Consider the following 18653-nt stretch of genomic DNA (forward strand, 5'->3'; position numbering starts at 1 on the left):
CCTTTCCATCATGGAAAATAAAAAAAAAACTTTGTAAGGTTCACTGATATATTTTTTTTTATCACGACCCAGGTTTCATAACATAGTTACGTCTTCAGGTCTAACTACGTTATTAAACCCGGATCGTGCTTTCATTTAAATATACTGCTGAATCTTAAAAAGTTTTTTCTTTTATTTTCTTGGTTGTAATCCACTTGAGATTAATTTGCGAAAGTTTTCGACTCATTAATTCGTCCGCAGGCACTCAAATTCGTGAGTTTTTTCACCCTGATTTTTTGTACCTATCCATATTTGTGAGAATTCTTCAGGCCGTTTTACACGGTACACGGAATTGCGCAGGTTAGAGCTGCATTAATTTCTAAAATGGCGTGGAATTGCGCGAATGCATGAACGAAATTAGAACAGGGGCTATTTTGCCGTCTCGCATCCACGCATTCTCGCATGTGTTCTAGCAATTCACCGCTTTACACGACGCAATTTTGATTGCACCTTCACACGTACGTCAGACTGCGTAATTCCGTGTACCGTGTAAAACGGCCTTTCGTGAGTACGCCTTTGGATGAGCAATCAACCAATACCGGTCGAAAATAAAATTTGAGTGGAGTAACAGTTTTTTTGCTTTCGTTGGCCTAAAAAATATTCGAATAATAATAAAGAACATTACTATTGTGGTATCCACAATTGTACAGTAATTATAAATCCACCCAGTCTCCCAAGCTCTTTACTCTAACATACCTCAACCGAAAATCACTTATGAGAACGAATGAACTTAAAATCCACGTATGCAACTCTCCCTGATAAGTACAATACCCACAATACTATAATGACCATATAATTGTTTTTTTTTGTGTAAGTTAGTCGTGTGTCCGATGATGGCCCTGAGACGTTGAAACGCTTCGAAAATAAAATTAAAATTATGGACTGTACGATATATTTGTAATTTGTGGCTATAACATGCTCTGTCACAACTTCTTGACTGACGTAGGAATTAATGACTAAATATTCATAATTCGATAGAGAAAACATATTGAAATAATTCATTAATGATTATCGAATGAATAGTTATATGAAATTACATAATTTTCGCATCCTTTTTTCAAATCATTCATTCATTAAGATAATGAGGTACGTACGCTGATTTTTATTAGAAATGTCATTGTAATTGACTTTAATAAATCGTTTTGGAATTCATTTATCAAATTAAATTTATTCGCATGTTAATTTGTGAATCACCGTACACGTAATGAAATATATGAATTCGTTATGTGCAATGTTCTGTGAAATTGTTTGCACATATTATCAACTTTGACAATTACATATTATATAATCATGTATATGGAGTGATAATGAATAATTTATTTGCATATATTTGTATAAGAACCTTAATTAGGAACAACGAAACCCTATCAATGCTCCAAATATAATGCTATCCTTGAGTAGTAGGTGAAGATAATTGGTATCTACCGGGTATATGGTGAGCAAAGTATTATATTCAATATAATTTGCACCTTAATTGGTATTTGAAAAGCCTCAATAACGAACTAGGAAACCCTATTTATGTTCCAAACCCTACGGTTTGTGAAAGGGAGCTCGGTTTCCCATGAAATGAATGTCGAGTTTCAAAAAGCGTCTGCTTTACAGACTGCCTTTTTCACGGGAAAATAAATGGCGCTCATTAAGTCTTTAATTTTCAAAGCAAAAACTTGAAGTTGTTTCCACGATTAATGCCGCTTTATAAACCAGACGAGAAATGTTATCTCCTAGGAACGCTATTCTGGAATTCATTCAGCAGGAAATTAATCATCGCCAGCTCGTTAAAAGCTCTAATTCATGAAGCTAATTGATTCAAGGTATTAAGGGAATTCATTTCAAATTCGGTCTTTGTTGAATTAATTTCCGCCCAGTCAATCAAAATTTGGAATTAACGAATTTCATTGGCCCGACACTCGTTAATTCTAATGAGTTCGCATTCAGGTTACCTCAAAGCGACTCATTTTTTTGCCATTAGAGTGAGCAATCAGACGTGAAATTTTGCATTTTGATGGTATTTAACGGAGCGACATCTTAATGTTTCTTTTACGTCATGTGAGCTAATGAGAGGATTAATTCATCGCATTTTTCTGTCATGTGCCGGAGGCACATCTTCGCCTACTCGGACCATTTACTCAAATGCGTAGACGAAAAGAACTCCCTTTGCACAATACACCCTAGTAGTTGGTACTGTCAGATGATTTATGCATTGCGAAATTGCAGCAAGCTAATTAATTCCTGGCATGACACACAGAAGGCTTGAAAAAATACATTTGCATAAATTAATTATCCTGGCGAGTGTTCGTTGATTACGTTCCCTACTTTTTCCAACCGGGTCAGAACCACGGACTCTGTCGACATTGTTATGGCTATTTTTGGGGATGCCATAAGATAAAATAAAAACGTGGATTCCATACGGTTTAGGGATTTAATTAAATTTTGATTCCTCTGTCATAGATATAGGGGGCATTCTTATGATTCTCACAGTAAGTTTCAACGCATAACAACGCTGCATAACGTACAGTACGGTACGTACATTTTGCGAAAGTAAGTTTGGTTTTCCTCTCTTGATTCTTGGTTTGATGATTGGGGTAGACAATTTCCACTGCTTTGAATAAAATAAGCAAACCTATGAAATTTTCTTGCAAAGTCTAAGAGGCCTGTCATGAAGAAATGTACTGGAAAACATACTTCAGCTTATTTTAATGTGTATATATGATTTTACACTATTACATTTACTTATGTAGCCGTGAGAATGGGTAGCGAGTCGGTACCCGAAACGTCGGCGCTCTTAAATAATCTAACCCGCGCGGTATCCCGAGAAGATTTTTCTAAAGTTATTTTATGTGGTTTGAAAATATTTTCAAAGGTTCAAAAAATTATTTAGCAAGAGAATGGTAAAATAAAACCTCGTTCAGATAATTCTAAATCTTTAAAAGGGCGAAGACAGTTATCTTTGCAAATAAAAGGAGACATTCTGAGATACTGAACTAAAATAATAAAAATTATTCTTCCAATTCACAAATCACCATCATATGGACGTTGAAGAATTTTCTCATCTCCGTTGTGTACAGCTGATTTTTTTTTAAGCTTCAATAAAACCGATAATGGATAATTGACCATCGTGAAAGTAATAACGTTACTAAGAAGGGGCGGATCTATGGGGGGAGGGAATGGGGCCTATAGCCCCCTCTTTGGGTACCCAATTTACACTAGATAGAATGGTAATTTTCTTACAACTACTGCTGGAACTTTTAACCCCACTTAGCCCGCCCCTTGTCCCTATCTGGATCCGCCACTGTTACTAAGGTTTACAAGCAAGGGCGGATACAAGATTTTTTCTGGGGGGGCGCAAGGGTCTAACCGGCAAACGGTCTTCTAAAATTTATGATTAAAAACAACATGCAACAATTACCGTACGAAATATTCTCTTTATTTTAAAATAAAAGTTTTTAATAGGAAATTAAATGATCGAGGCAACGAAACACACAAAACGAAACGAACTCAATGATAACCGTATTAATAATATTGTCTATTTGTTAAGCGTCTGGGGGAGAAGTGGGGCACGTACCTCTAATTATACTATGCAGATGCTAAGATGAGCAGTAATCTGAACGTGATTAAAGTTTCAAGATAGATGATTCAATAAAGTCGTCCACCTTACAACCAGCAAACTTTTCCCAACGAAATCTAGTTAAATCATTTTACGAATGATCTTGCGGCATATATTTTATAGTTGTGTATTTTATTAGGATTACATATATGCTCCTGTCGAGATACAAACGAGTTAACCATTAATTGCAACTAGAATGATGCTGCTTATTAATTAAAAATTCTCATTAATTTCGAATTACTTCCCTCAATGCCTCGCACCACGCGAATTGAACCCTGGGAAAACAATCACGTAACGATATAACTTGTGTGACTCGGACTGGAAGCATGAACGACATCAACAATTCGCTGATTCTCTTTATCCTGGTGTGCTTGTGCTCAGTGAAACTACTTGCGGTTTTACCAAGGTTTTGTGGTTTTTTAAACTATTCGGCAGTACTTTTAAGATCCATCCATCATCTCGTATTCGCTATTATAATCCCCTCCCCTAAATCAACATAAGGTCACGAAAATTTCAAAGCAAGGCAAGTTAGAGCATACCCAACACGGTCTGGTGAAACTAAATGATCATGTTTCACAGCTGCGGATCAAATATTTCCGCACGTTTCAAACGATAGCAAGCACATTAAATCGAGAGTCAAATCAATTACAAATCACATTAAATCACGATTTGAACATCGCATTCCTGTACAACTTGAAATATGGATGGAAAACCATCAATTTCCAGATTAAATTCATAATTTTTGCCTCGTTAACGCTGATTTGGTCACTCGATGACGATTGTATGTACATCAAAGAGTTACAAAATGAAATCATGAACTAATTCATCGCTTTGATCATTAATGGCATCCTTGGATACCCTATAACACTCTACTCTAATTATTCATCATAAATTAAAACCGACGACATGGATAGAAGAAAATACCGTACAAGAAATAAAGTATGGCGATTAACGGCAGCAGTAAACAAAAATTATAATAAATATTCTTCGATTAAATAAAAAATCACGTATGAGCGTGGAAGACTTTTCCCCTTTCCTGATGAGCAGCGATAAAATAATTTTATTTCACGATTTACACCTTAATATTAAGAATATTTCTTTCTATTGAGGTTGGTAGGAAAGTTGAAATACGAAAATAGGTTTTAAGTATTATTCCGGCGTTCTTTCTTTTCGTAATAAATAGATAAATAAAACACCCTTGGTATTACCTTGAATTTCAAATTTTCAACTCAAAATTTCGATTCACTATACTTTATATCTCCAATTAAAAACATTCACGGATCCTCAACACTTCGTACCAAAAGTTAAGTCGTCACAGATAAAAGGCAAATAAATAGCGACTGATAATTTCACTCAACCGCAAAAGGAACACAACAAAAGTACGTAAAAGGCATCGAAATCGGGAATTCACAATTTACAATAAAGGTGGAGACAACTACTCAGAAAATCACGAAAGACACACGAAAAACAGGAATATAAGTGGTGCTCGGAATTGGATCTCAAGTATACCTACGAAATTTTTAAGTATGATATGATTGAAAAACCCCTTTTTTAGGCGTCGTGGACTTACTGCAGGAAGCTACTGTCCTGCGCGTAGCAAATGAGATCTGTTGGAGCGTGGCAAGGCGGAGATTTAAGAGATTTGCTTTTTTTCTTCGCTCAAAAAAAATAGAAGAGAATTCTTTCACGAGGTCTTAACGAACGCGGTTGTGAACCCTCATCCACACTCTCCTTACACGGTCTCTTTTGTAGTCACCCACGAATGAGGTCGACTTTCTTTTTTTTTAAGTCTCCAAGAAGCTGGAATAAGAACGACATTACCTTGGTCTTTTATTTTATTCTCATCCTGAAAGGGGCCAATGAGAGGAACATCACCCACACGACCCTTACTGCTTATACTGCACCCTCGTGCTGGATGAAATAAAAAGGAAAAAAAAACATTCTCTCACACCCCTGAAATCGTTTTATCTTTCTATTTTATTCCACGGAAAAATTTCTTCTTCTCTCTTTCCCTCGCGTGAATAAAAATCCCGTTGCTTCCTCGGGAAGCACCAGTAAGCGCCGCCTTAGAGATCTCCACTGGAAGGTGGAAATAAAATATAAAAAACTCATGATGAGAAAATCCGTGGAGAGATTTGGCAAACATTTTTTTCCCTAACTCTTCCGAGTTGTTTATTTTCGAGATAAACGAAGCGAAAGATGAAAAAAAGAGAGTGGAGAACCGTGGGATGGGTTTCGAGTGTATGAGTAGTTGAGAGGATAAGTGAGATCATTTCAAGTCGACGACCAATGTGGTCGAAACTTAAAGCTTCCTTTTTAACCTCAACCGTGAGTCAATGGATGGCCGTGGTGAAAGGTCACACGTAAGGGAGAACTGCGAAGAAGGCGGTGGAGTCAGGTGGAAGAAGTCTGCAGACAAGGATGACGAAAAAGACGTTGGTAGACGTGGGGTGGGAACCCACGAGGGATTAAAATTTATAGTTCATTTATTCATTATTGTGGGCTTCATATACATATGTGAGCATTAACCCTCCAAGTGGTGTCTACCAGACGCCACAGTTGGTCACGTGGTGTCTACCAGACGCCAGGGCATTTTCTTTTTTTGCCCACATCATATTTTCATAGTTAGGAATCTCAAATACATTGTATCTTATTACTTTATGATTATGAAATACTAGTCCTATACGATTCTAGTCACCTATACGATTAAATGCTTTGCCACATTTATGGAATTCATTTTGATATTTTATTGTTTTTGGAGTCTGGTAGACCCCACGCGACAACTTGAGTTACCATACGTCACATGCTAATAGCTTCATGATATTCATCGTAAAGTTTTTAAATAAGTTTTTAATTCAAACTAACAAATATTTGAAGCATTAAAGTTTGATATGCGTCTTATTGCTACGAATTTTTTATTTTAATAAACATAACACCTGAATAGAACTATTATTGCGAAGAATTCACTATGGTTCTCACATTATTTGAGTGAACTCTGGCGTTGCAACTTTTTCCCCTCTACTACCGATGTTTATGGTGGCTTTTTACATTTATGTAGATGCATGAGATTAATCGTAAACATAACAATTTCGTGGCTGCATCGAATAATACCTTTCCAATCTGATAGGAGATAATTTGGTTCAAGTTCAACTGAACGCGCTATCAATGTAAAATATCACCTAAACTAATACTTCCTCCGAGAGTAAAAATTATTTGATAGGTTATTAGCAAAATCCGTGTGAGAAGCTGTGAAAAATATGTTTGCATTTACTGTCCAAATTAAACATGTTGATATAATTTCGATGAAAGAAATACGGTAAGAAACGTCAAAATAAGTAGTATTCAGTCTAGCATTAATACAAATATCTCCATCATTATTATTATGTATAAGTTTGATTTACATTCATGAAATAATATCTTCAATAAATGATTTTTTGTAGTTAAGAAAGTTATTACTACTCTCATGCAATATTGTTTAACAACTTTAAAATTGTGTCTGTGAGACGCCGCGCGACAAATAGCGTTCCAAAATATAACGCGACTGACGGAGGGTTAAACAAGATTAGTTCGCTAGAAAGGCAAATAGGTTGCTTTGCCAATACAGTATTAGAACTGCTGACGAAAGATATGCCTATATTATCAATGGTTGTCTCGTTTCCTAAAGACAAAGACAGTTCCGGTACCCAATAGAGAAGAATACGACATATGTGTATTTTTCCTTTGATATGATCGTTCTAATAATCTTAGCATCAGACAACATTAGTCATCTATTCATTAGTTACATTAATTATATATGAGTGGATTGGAAGCCAAGGGGTACAAGTGATTTTTTTCACAACAGAGTCAGGTAAAGTTAATTGTTACAATAAATACACAAAAACCTGGTTGCTAAGGGAAACGAGTGAGTCTCTGTTCTGTGCTGACATCGTGTGGAAAATCAAATGAACTACTAAGTATCTAATTGATCTCGTTTGTTTTCTGTACCTAGTTGCTGTACCTAACTCTGTATAGAAAAGAGGAATCACTTGTACCCTTCCAACCCACTCATATTAGATAGCATCAAACAATATTATCTCACGATAGAGATGAGTGGAATGCTTCGACAATCCAGTAAACGGATGGTCCACGAAAGATAAGATATAAGATGATAATAAATATTTATTGCCAATAGCTGTAACGTGTCCTGAAATTAAGGCGGTGGACTATGGGCGTAATATTACGCCATCCTTCTTTTTAAAAATCATAGTTTATCATGTTTTAGCTAAGTGATAAACCTATAAAACTAACCTCTAAATTTAAAAAAATATAAAAAACAAAAGCAAAATTCGTTCTTGACAATGATACCAAACATGTATTCCTCGCATCAAAGGATGGTTGTTGAGAAGTAACACAAAAGTATTGAAGCCACTGCACTGGGGTACACATCTACAGTACCAAGGTCAATACGGCAAGTGCTAAAGACAATGCCGATATCTCACGGAGCAGAATACGACACCGATGTATTTTTTCCTTTGATATGATCGTTCGAACAAGCTTAGCATTCCATCCAACCGTGTAAGTTTCCTCGCAAGGGGCGAAATGTCTTCCCAATTGGCCCCGCCCGGAGCACAAATCCCCTCCTTTTCCTAACTATTTTAAGCTAAGGGGCCAATATATATTTTCCTTCCTCTCGGCTGCCTAACGAGTGGAAATCTCACCGCCCCGGAGGTGAAGAGAACGCCTACGGGATATAATGACGTGAAGGGGAGAGCTCGGAAGGGAGTAACATAATACGAGCGGAGCGATCGTTAAAAATAAGTACCCCTTGGTTATTTTATCGTCAAGGGAAATCTATTTGAAAAAAATATGCTCGTATTGGCCTTAGAAATGTGTGCGGGCGCATCTTTTACGTAATATTAGCTAGGAAAATTGCCCAAACAGTACGATAGAGTTTAGATATGAGGAAAACCACTCATTATTCTTCATTTTCAACGCTACCGTAATCAGCATTTAGGCATTTCTCGATGAATACCTTGTGGATTTATTATAGAATCCAATACAGTTTAGTTTTCATGCAAACCACTTTTTCTTCTTCATCTTTAATGCTACCGTAACGATCATCTAGGCATTTCTCTGTGAATATCATAGATATAACTGATAAATTCAGGCTTGAATATGTGAACCCTCTCCATATTGGAAATAAAGGAGTAAAAATTTGTCAGAAACGAAACCCGTGTCGTGCCCATATTAATATAATAGTGAACCTGACAAAGTTTTACTCCTTGATTTCGAATATCATAGATACATAAATTGCAGGTTGTATCCAATTATAGAAGAAAGGAAGTATAAAGGATATATAAGGAAATATCTAAAAAATAAATACCTAAAAATATATAAAAAGTAAAAGATCGTAAAAAAGTGAAGTTCTATTCAAAAAGTGTTCATCCCATATCTCAGCAAAGTGGGCATGCGTCGCTTTGGAATTTATCTCTTCAATTTATTGTGGTACATTCTTGTAGGGGATTGAAATACTTTTATACCATTCTCCTGCTATTACCTGCGAAGAAAAAAAACACTGAAATGCATTAATGGTGAATGGTTTCAAAACCATACTCTATTTCCGTCTCATATCATGCAGGGTTGCGGTGTCAGCAACGTGGATGTATGATAAAAGATAAAAATTAATGTTGCAGACCTATAAGGACGATTTAAAAATTAATAATATTTTTCTATGCAAGAATTTTATGAAGTTATATCTATAAAATTAAAAAAACGATATATATAGCGAGGGCAGAAAGCTTAATTTACAGTCTACTTAGAAGAGCTGTGAAACTAGAATGGTGAAATTTCATTTGCTTTCAAGTGATTTTATAGTAAATATTATCTCAAAATAGTATAGATTTCTCATCATCATCACTGGTCAGCAATCCTAGGATTGGTTTGATGTAGCTCTCCACTCAAGTCTCCCTTCAGCTAATCTTTTCACTCCTACGTATTTCTTCTCTTTCACATCCTTCTTTACTTGTTCCATATATTTTGTTCGAGGTCTTCCTTTTCCGTTCTTGCCTTCCAATTGTCCCTCCACGATTGTCATCATCAGGCCATCATGTCTCAAGATGTGGCCTATAAGGTTGTTCCGTCTCCTTGTTAAGGTTTTTAAGAGGCTTCTCTTCTCTCCTACTCTTCTTAGGACTTCCTCATTATTAACAGCGAAGAAAAAAACACTGAACTATGATATAGATTTCTATGAGGAATATATTGGAGTATAAATTTAACACGAAGCAATATCTAAAATTGGCATTTTAATATCAGCGTGATACTAAAATTTGTTTCAGATAGCTACAAAGGTTTTTTGCCTAGACATGTGCGCAAGCTTCTGAAGAATTTCGCTATTTCTCACGTCGTCGAACCGAATCCGGATAGGATTGGATACGAGAAGTTTAAGGGTGAAAAGGAATGCCCTTATCCCTTCCCGCTTATTCCTCGCATCGCCATAATCCATCCCCTTATAACAACCCTTAAAAGAAGAAATCGCACCCCTAACAGCATCCCAGGCAGCCCCTCCTCGCACGGCCACCTATCCCTTCAATAAACCTTCCCGACATCCTTTGCGCCCTCACGTTCTAAATCTTCGCATGAAACCACCCCCCACGACCCATCCAACACCCGCGACAGGAAAAAAAATATGTATGCGGTCCCTGTTAGTGAAAACGGCCCACGCGCACTTATTACCATTATAATAACGACACATTTCTCTCTCCCGTGACTTGCACGATAATTGCCTCAGGTCACATTCACCACGAGTATTAAACGTTGTGATGAGTGAAGTCAACACAAATGCGGCTTCAGGGTAGTTGAATATTTTTTTTCGTATCAGTTATTCTGAGTTTAACGTTCATCTTTACACTAAGGATATACTTATTCTAGATATTAAAACCGTTTCATATACTGACGGCATTTAAACCTTATTCACATGTCGGAAAATCCAGTTCTAGTGCCTCTGTCATGTTATATGACGAATATATCTGTGGGGTTTAACGAATTAAGTGGACTGTATGCAGTACGTTATAATCCCAGATTTAATACAGGGTAATATCACAATATAGCATTAACAAAACTCTGAAAACTTCAACGCAGATTCCCATTGGGACTGGTAACAACAGGGTACAGCCGTTCGACAGGGGCGGTGGTAGAGCTGCTTTCACGTGGTTACAAGATGAGCGGTGTGATTACAAGAAGCGAAGTCAAAGTTAGTTGACTACTTGGAGATGAGTGTATCGATGAGACATCAGAGCACAACTAACTCCTCGGTCAAGTATCGAGGACAAGGCAGGTCGTCTGAAACGCCTCCATGGTATACTGGGCGCTAACAGGCGAAAGCAAGTGAATATCAACAACTGTAATCCACAATACTCATAATTTAATGCTGGAAAATATCTGTTTTCTGCTGAAAGACAATGAAAAGCCGGAACACAAGTCGCGAAATCGGCTTGGTTGCACAACGAGGGCAAACATCTTGAATAACACGTCCTGCTTCCGGTCCACTGAAGAATAGCCTAGTGGGATCGTAAAGACATAAGAAGAAAGAGAAGCAAAATAAAATGACCAGCGAGCCAATTAAATACCAAATTCCGCGTTGCATGGCGTTTATACTTTCCATAACTAGACGAAACTCTCTTGAGTGTCCTGGAACACGGGAAGAGGAGGCCAGTATTATGTGCCAAGTTAAAATAAATAAGTCGATAGACCATGGGCGTACCCAGAATCAAAACTGGGGGGGGGGGGGGAGGGATGCAAAACTAACTGTGGTCGTTCAAGTTGTAATTTTTTTGCACAGAAAAGGTTAATGAAACCAAAATTTTAAGGAAATTATGGCAGCAATTCATTAGTTTTTATAATTATTTGCTTAAAAAATTATTTTTATTTTAGTTCCATTTCATATACTTACATAATTTACTCATCATCAACTAAATTTATTTTCACTTCAAGTTGCTCCCCCCTGCTCCCCGCTGGGTACGCCCACGCGATAAACATGGTAAATATAAATGGATACTTGAAGTAGTTTGAAGGTTAATGAACAGGATACATTACTCCCGCCCTACCAAACGCTCTTTTTTATTTTATTCACGCCGAATTACTATTTATGAAGTTACGCTGACACATTGGCATGTTCAGTGCATATGGAGTTAACCTATGTTAACATTTGCCTGCAAGTATCGCAAATAGATTAGAATCAACGCTTTTTAGAAGTGGGAGTGGAGGAGGCAAGAGAGAGTGAAATGAGTTAATAAATGGTGAATGAGATGAAGCCGTAAAGATTGAGTGGAGAACATAATTGAAAAGACAAAGCGGAATTGTATTGGGAAAATTTAAAGAGGGAAGAGGATTTTGAATGCAGCAGCTGAGGGAGCAGCGGAAGAAGAATAGAGAAGAGCAAGGAGAAGGCTGAAAATAACAGAAGACTATTGAAGTACCCAGGACTATTGAAGTACCCAGTAGAACTTACTGTTCACATCACAATTCTTGCCGGGCGATCCATCTTAAAATCTGCCGGGCTCTGTCTAATTCACGGTCCTCTTGCCGCAACAATATTTAGTACGACTGAATATTTTGCGTCTGCCGTTCTTAGATATTGAGTTAGACTCTTAACCGACAGTTATGATTTCTCCATCTTCTCCAAATCTCATTTTATAAAATCTCTTTCTCCCAAACCGCTCTGAGATTAGCAACCACGATCATTCTTTTCCGCCCAGCGTATATTCCCAAATTCACGCCGAAAAATGTGAACAAGGTACGATCGGCTCGGTAATTATATCTGGATTAGCTGTAAGGCTGCAGAGTGATTTTTATTACCAATACAAGTACTTGATGGGCATAGCTTTACTCTGTAACGAAGCCTATTGGACAATGAGTGGCTTTTTAAGTTTGTTAGCTGCTTAAATCTCACCAGGTTGAGATGAAAATGTGAGGAAAGATCGGGAATGTAAATACACATGGTAAGTAGCGCTTAGGAATAATTAGACGACGGCCTTAAATTATCGTTTCCCAGAAACTTCAACAACCTAAACATAGCTTCCACTTCATATTGAAAATCGAGCTCCATAATAAAAGCAATATAAGAATTAATTGTCGATAACTATTATTACAGTTTGCGGAAGTTAATAATTAATTTTTTATTTCATTATCAGAATACTATCAAGCATCAGTTGCGGTGGCCTATTGGAGTAAATGTGCGACTATGATTATGATGGATGTTGGATCGAGTCTCCGATGCAGACAACTTTGTTCATATTTTTCCCGCAGCCAAACACCCAAGAGGTGGCTCGCAGGGCATTATGTAGGTACATGTAAATGAAGCAAATTTTCCACGAGCTTTAAAAAAAAAATGATTTTCACTTTTATTCAAAGCCTTTATTTGACCGACAAGCTATTCATATTTTTGGCGCTAATAATGCACCTTTAATTTTCGACCACCCACCGAAATTTTCTCTCGTATTTACGCCAAAATTTTCTCTACGCCTCCCGTTCCGAAATTTGTGGATACAGTGCGAGATTTTCAGTCGCACCCCACGTGCGCCTTGCGTGTTTGAGTTGGAATGGTTTCGAAGATAACGAGAGAGGGAGCAAAAGGGCCAAGGAAGAGAGGTGGTGATTGGGGATGGTATGGAAAGAGAACCCTGGCTGGGCGCGCGAACCAGACTAAGGGTATTTTTCAGTCCCTTTAACGAGAAATCCTGTGCGAACGAAAGGAAAAAAATAGGATGGGTATCAGAAGAAATGGGGAAGCTACAGTTATATAGTTATCCACGACTTTTATCCAGAATTTTTCCGCAAGTTGACGGTGTAGGATTCACTATGTTGCATAGAATAGAAATAGAAAATTGTTTTTTTATTCCGGGACAAGTTTGTCCCTTAAAAACATACATGATTATAAATATATATATTAGAAAAAATACTGCATACAATATGAAGATTTACTTGATACATCAATATCACATAATGCAACATAATATTTGAAAAAATAAAAAAAAGTATTTATCAGCAAGTCAAACGTATGAAACGAAAGACATCTGATTTTATTAACTTCAGCTTAATATTCAGTTCATTTGCATTATATATATTTTTAATATATTCATTTTCATCTCCCCATAAACTGCTCGTTCAAGGCATTTACAACGGGTAATCAACAACGACAATCAACAAAGAAGGGCATTCACAAACGCCCATACCTTACATGCAACTTAACGAGGCGGGACTCAAACCCGCTATCTTCGGTTTGCCAGGCGAGGAGTATACCCCGCCGCCACCGAGGTAGGCAAATGCCGACTAGAACTTAAATTCCCACGTAGTGATATGTCATTGTACTTCTTTTTGAATTGACTAGCATTTTCAGATTTTTTACAACGTCTTACAATTGATTCCTTACTCTGAAAGAGGTGACATGGAAACACCTAGCTTAGACAGATAGGAAGCAGGAAAGGAGAGGAGAGATGCTTCCTCAATGCTGCTCTTTTCTCGGAAGGAGAGGAAGACGCAGGGAAGAACTCGCTAGAATTTTATTTTATCGCGAAGGAAATCGGCATAACTACTCACCGAGAGTGAACTCCTATAACGCCTATAGGAGGGAGAATGACGCAGGAAGCGAGTTTATTGGAGCCCCAATCCAACTGGAACGCCAGTGAGCTGAGGAAAGAATAACCGAATAAAATCAGCACCTCCTTGAGGAGATAAAAAACCTCGGAGAAAAGAATTTTTTACGCGCAAAAGGAATGAATGCTTTCAGCATTGGCCTTTTTTATTGATTGGCCATGGTAAAAAAAAACCTTGCGCGGTGAAGCTTGTTCGGCAGATAAAAGGCTATTCAACTCCCTTCCGAAGTTTAAAAGCGTTTATTCAGAGCTAACAGAATTGTTATGGAGTGGTGAATATATTTCTCAGGGTATACCGCTTTAATTATCACCGGGCCTCTCAAAACGGGATTATGCCTCGTTACAACAATACACCAAAAAGCAAGATAAAAGGTTTATTAATACGATGGCTACACATAAATTGGATAACCAGAATCAAATGTTTTCTATTAACCCACCATTCATTACTACACTAATTTAAAGCGAGATACACGTGAGATAACAAGCTCTAATTTTTCTTTCAATAATGTTTCTGTTCAATGCATAAAATAAAAATTCATCGCATTTGGAAGAGCATGTGCTTTGTGATTACTTATGATAGCCCATAATGCGAAATAAGTGGATAATTTTGCGTAAAATCAAACGTGATTATTTTCAAATAACAAAAATGAAATCAAACCAGGAAATAATGAAAGCACCACCAGTTTGCAATATACTAACTCATATTCCAACTCTAGTAAATGTGGCTTTCTATCTAGGCAATCTATTACGGCTGCATTATGTCAGCTAACTATCTCCTCCAAGACGAGAAAAGTAATTCCAAACAGCAAAGCATTCTACTTTGTATTTACAAAATACCATCTTGGCCATCTCGATTTCTATGAGCTCATTTATTTCATCGTCCTTTTCTTCTCGTTTGCTTTTATTGATCGTAGGATGATAATAGAGTGATACCACGATCATCGAGATATTAGGATAAAATCTCAAAACTTCCGCATACATAAGTTCATAAATATAGTATGTACCACAAATTTTTTGTGGTCTGACCCAGGTTTCGACAATTTACACTCTGTGATTCTCAAAAGACATTTGACTTTTGAGAATGACATTGTGAACAGTATCGAAAACTGGGTCAGACTATTAAAAGATCTTAGGAAAATATACTATTTATGTCGCACAAAATTGTTCCAGGCTTTACTTGGTGGAAATGCGATGTATCCAGGATAGAAAATATAAATTGCTGTTTCCACACTTAAATAAAACAAAACTCCTCTACAAACCATGGTTAAAGGTTACCTTAATGACAAATGACATGGGATGTCTAAATGTCGAATTGTCGGTAGTGGAGTTATATGTTAAGTGTAGAAATAACCATTTCTAGTTTTTTTTTATCATAGATATACAATATAAGTGTATCTATGATCATGTTTCCCCTTACACAGTTCCACCAAATATCGCCAAACCACCCTTAAGCTGGTCCTTTACAGTCATCCTCTTCCCCTTTTCCCCACGTTTTCAACCACGCCTTCCACGCTCAGAGGCGTCCCTTCCTCCACAGTTCGTTCTGTCAAATTGAGGGAGTCTGGTTGGGGAGAGGATGTCTCCGCATTCCCCCACCGACGATCCGCGAGACAGCCCATGTTCATGAACCCTTCGATCTCCACGCCTCTCGTTATAAATTCCGACAACTCAAATTGGGAGGAGACGGGCTGGGCCTACCCTCACTGACCGCGGCCAGTCGACCATTTCCTATTCCGTCTCACCACCAGGGGTTCACCACTTCGATATACCTACTGCACTAGCTCACTCATCGTTTCAACCCTGAGGTTTATTTAGATAGCTGAGGGTAGAGTTCAAACTAGACTATTTCACAGGCGTGTGAATAGGGCTGTTTCTTCGTCTGGCTCTTTCTGGGCTGCCACTTCTGTCTTATACTGCACTCTCCCAGTCATCGTTTTAGGCCTAAGGTTTATTTAAATAGGTGAGGGTAGAGGTGACTCTGGACTAATTCACAGGCGTGTGAATTGGGTAGTTTCTTCGTCTAGGCTAGCTCGCACTTTCTGGGCTACCACTTAGATACACTGATTCGCCCACTCATCGTTTCAAAACAAAGTTTCGCTTGATTAGATAGGTTGGGGTAGAGTCCACCCTAGACTAATTCACAAGCGTGTGAATAGGAAGTTTTTTTGTCTCTGCTGAGTCGCACTTCCTAGGCTGCCAATTCGATGTACTGAACTCGTTTACTCATCTTTTCAACCCGAAGGTTTATTTAGATAGGTGAGAGTAGAGTTTACCCTAGACTAATTCACAGGCGAGTGAATGGTGCAGTTTCTTCTTCTCGACCACCTAGCTCTACCTGGTTATTATTTTGGGTGTATCCGAAGGCTTCACACAAGAGATGAATTGAGCACGCTGTGATGAGAAACCTAACGCTTTCCCTACAAGGCTTCAACGCAGGTCGAAATGTTGTTCTAATACCCGGAGTGGCAAAAAAAATATAGATAGCACATTTACCCGATGAATTTAAATCCCAAAAATCGCTCTGATACCTTGAAATATGAGGGAGGTGTAGTAAGCTTTATTATGTATGCGGAGGATGGGTGCTGATTCCCACTAAAGCATAGTTTTTATCCCAACGGAACCAGATCATAGACTCAATTTTATTTATATTCAAGACTTATTAAGCAATTGGATTCAATTAATAGGTGTAATTACAAACTTTATCGAAGAAGAGGGAGAAAGGTTAATAATTATTAATTATAATTGCATCTTTACTTTACTCGCGAAATAACGAATAATCAGTCCCTCCCGGTGGTGTTGCTAGGATTTTGGAATGGGGGTTCACCGGAGATTTCGGGGCCCTTTCGGGGTGTATGAAAAACACGCAATGGCAAAGGGGGTCCAAATATTTTGGGCTTTTTGGACCCCCTTTTTTTGGGATGCTGAAAACGTAATTTTTAGGACCCAAAATCAGTACTTTTGTACGAGTATTTATTAAAATAAAGTACTTAAAAGTGTACATGGATGGAGTAAAAAGGGGGGTAGTTATATCGGAAACCCCCCGTGGCTACGCGACTGATCCCTCCTGTTTTGTATAGGGTGGGTCAAATACACCCACCATGGTGAGATCAACTCGTATCTAACCCGTGACGTCTCTGTCTATTGTCTAATGACTATGAGTCTGATTCTGGCACTATTTTTCCCCGTCCCTTTCGAGCGACAGCTCCAACGATAGCTCAAATGATGGCGGAAAAATGACCTCTTCACGCGATCATTTTCCACGATGGATCAAGGGATGGGAATCCCGTCCCTTTTTCCATCACTCTGCAAGCCCCATTATCCGTCGATGAAAACAAAAATAATACCGTCTTTCAGCCAATAATAATGCACGACCACTAACAGTGATTTCTACGCAACATTAAAACTAAGGTTTCCGCGGCGTTTTTCCATATGAGTCTCGGCTCTCAGGCGTTCTCCGCGTTGAGTTGTCCATAGGTGACGACAGTTCCTCCAGCCTGTCTGACTTCTGACCTGAAGATGCCAGCAGGATTGCTGGAGAAACTGTCGTCACTTATGTCGACAACTCAACGCGGAGGAACGCCCGAAATCCGAGACTCATATTTTAACGCAACGTTGGGCTTTAGATGGAATGACGGTTACAGATAGATATGGTATTTTGCTGATTCGGAATCATCCATTAAATTTTTATTTTATTGAAGGTTTAAATTGGGTGGTGGCGAGTGGACGTCAGGTTTTTCTTTTGCCTTCCTCGAAGTCTTTTTTCTTACGAGTACATGAGCGTTTAAACTCTCTAATTTCAGCTGGAAATCTGTCAGAATGAGCTAAAGGCGTGTCTTAAAAATAAAGGTGGTTATTTAAAAAATGATGTTGCAATTTTAATATACAATAGTAATTAATATAGTCTTGAAGTATAGGTCAGGGAAATGAAATGCAAAAAGATCTTCCAAGGCTTCGATTTTATATCACATCTTCCTCATAGCTATTAATAATAGTTAAAATAAATAAGTACATGTCAGCATGAGAAATTTTTACAATGTTTTCAATACAAAAGTATAATCCGATTGTAACTAAGCTATTAAAAATCGTGGTTACAATCGGTTAACAAAGTGCAAATAAAACTGACAAAATTCTTGCTTTTCTTTTTAATTTATGTGAATTAGAATTATTTTTATATTTTTTATTTTGCTATTGCAAAAAAAGCTGTAAGAATCGTTCATGATTTCACGTGTTGATTTATGTTAACAATTATTCATAATAGGGTGGTTTCCTATTATTTTTTATTGCCTAAATCGAAAGATTATTACATCTGGAGTACGTATTTCACGCTTTTAGATTTTTAAATGACGATATCTATTTTTCGCGATTAAATGAAAAGTGAAAAT

This window comes from Ischnura elegans, chromosome 7, assembly GCF_921293095.1.
Source record: "Ischnura elegans chromosome 7, ioIscEleg1.1, whole genome shotgun sequence".
Lineage (NCBI taxonomy): Eukaryota > Metazoa > Arthropoda > Insecta > Odonata > Coenagrionidae > Ischnura > Ischnura elegans.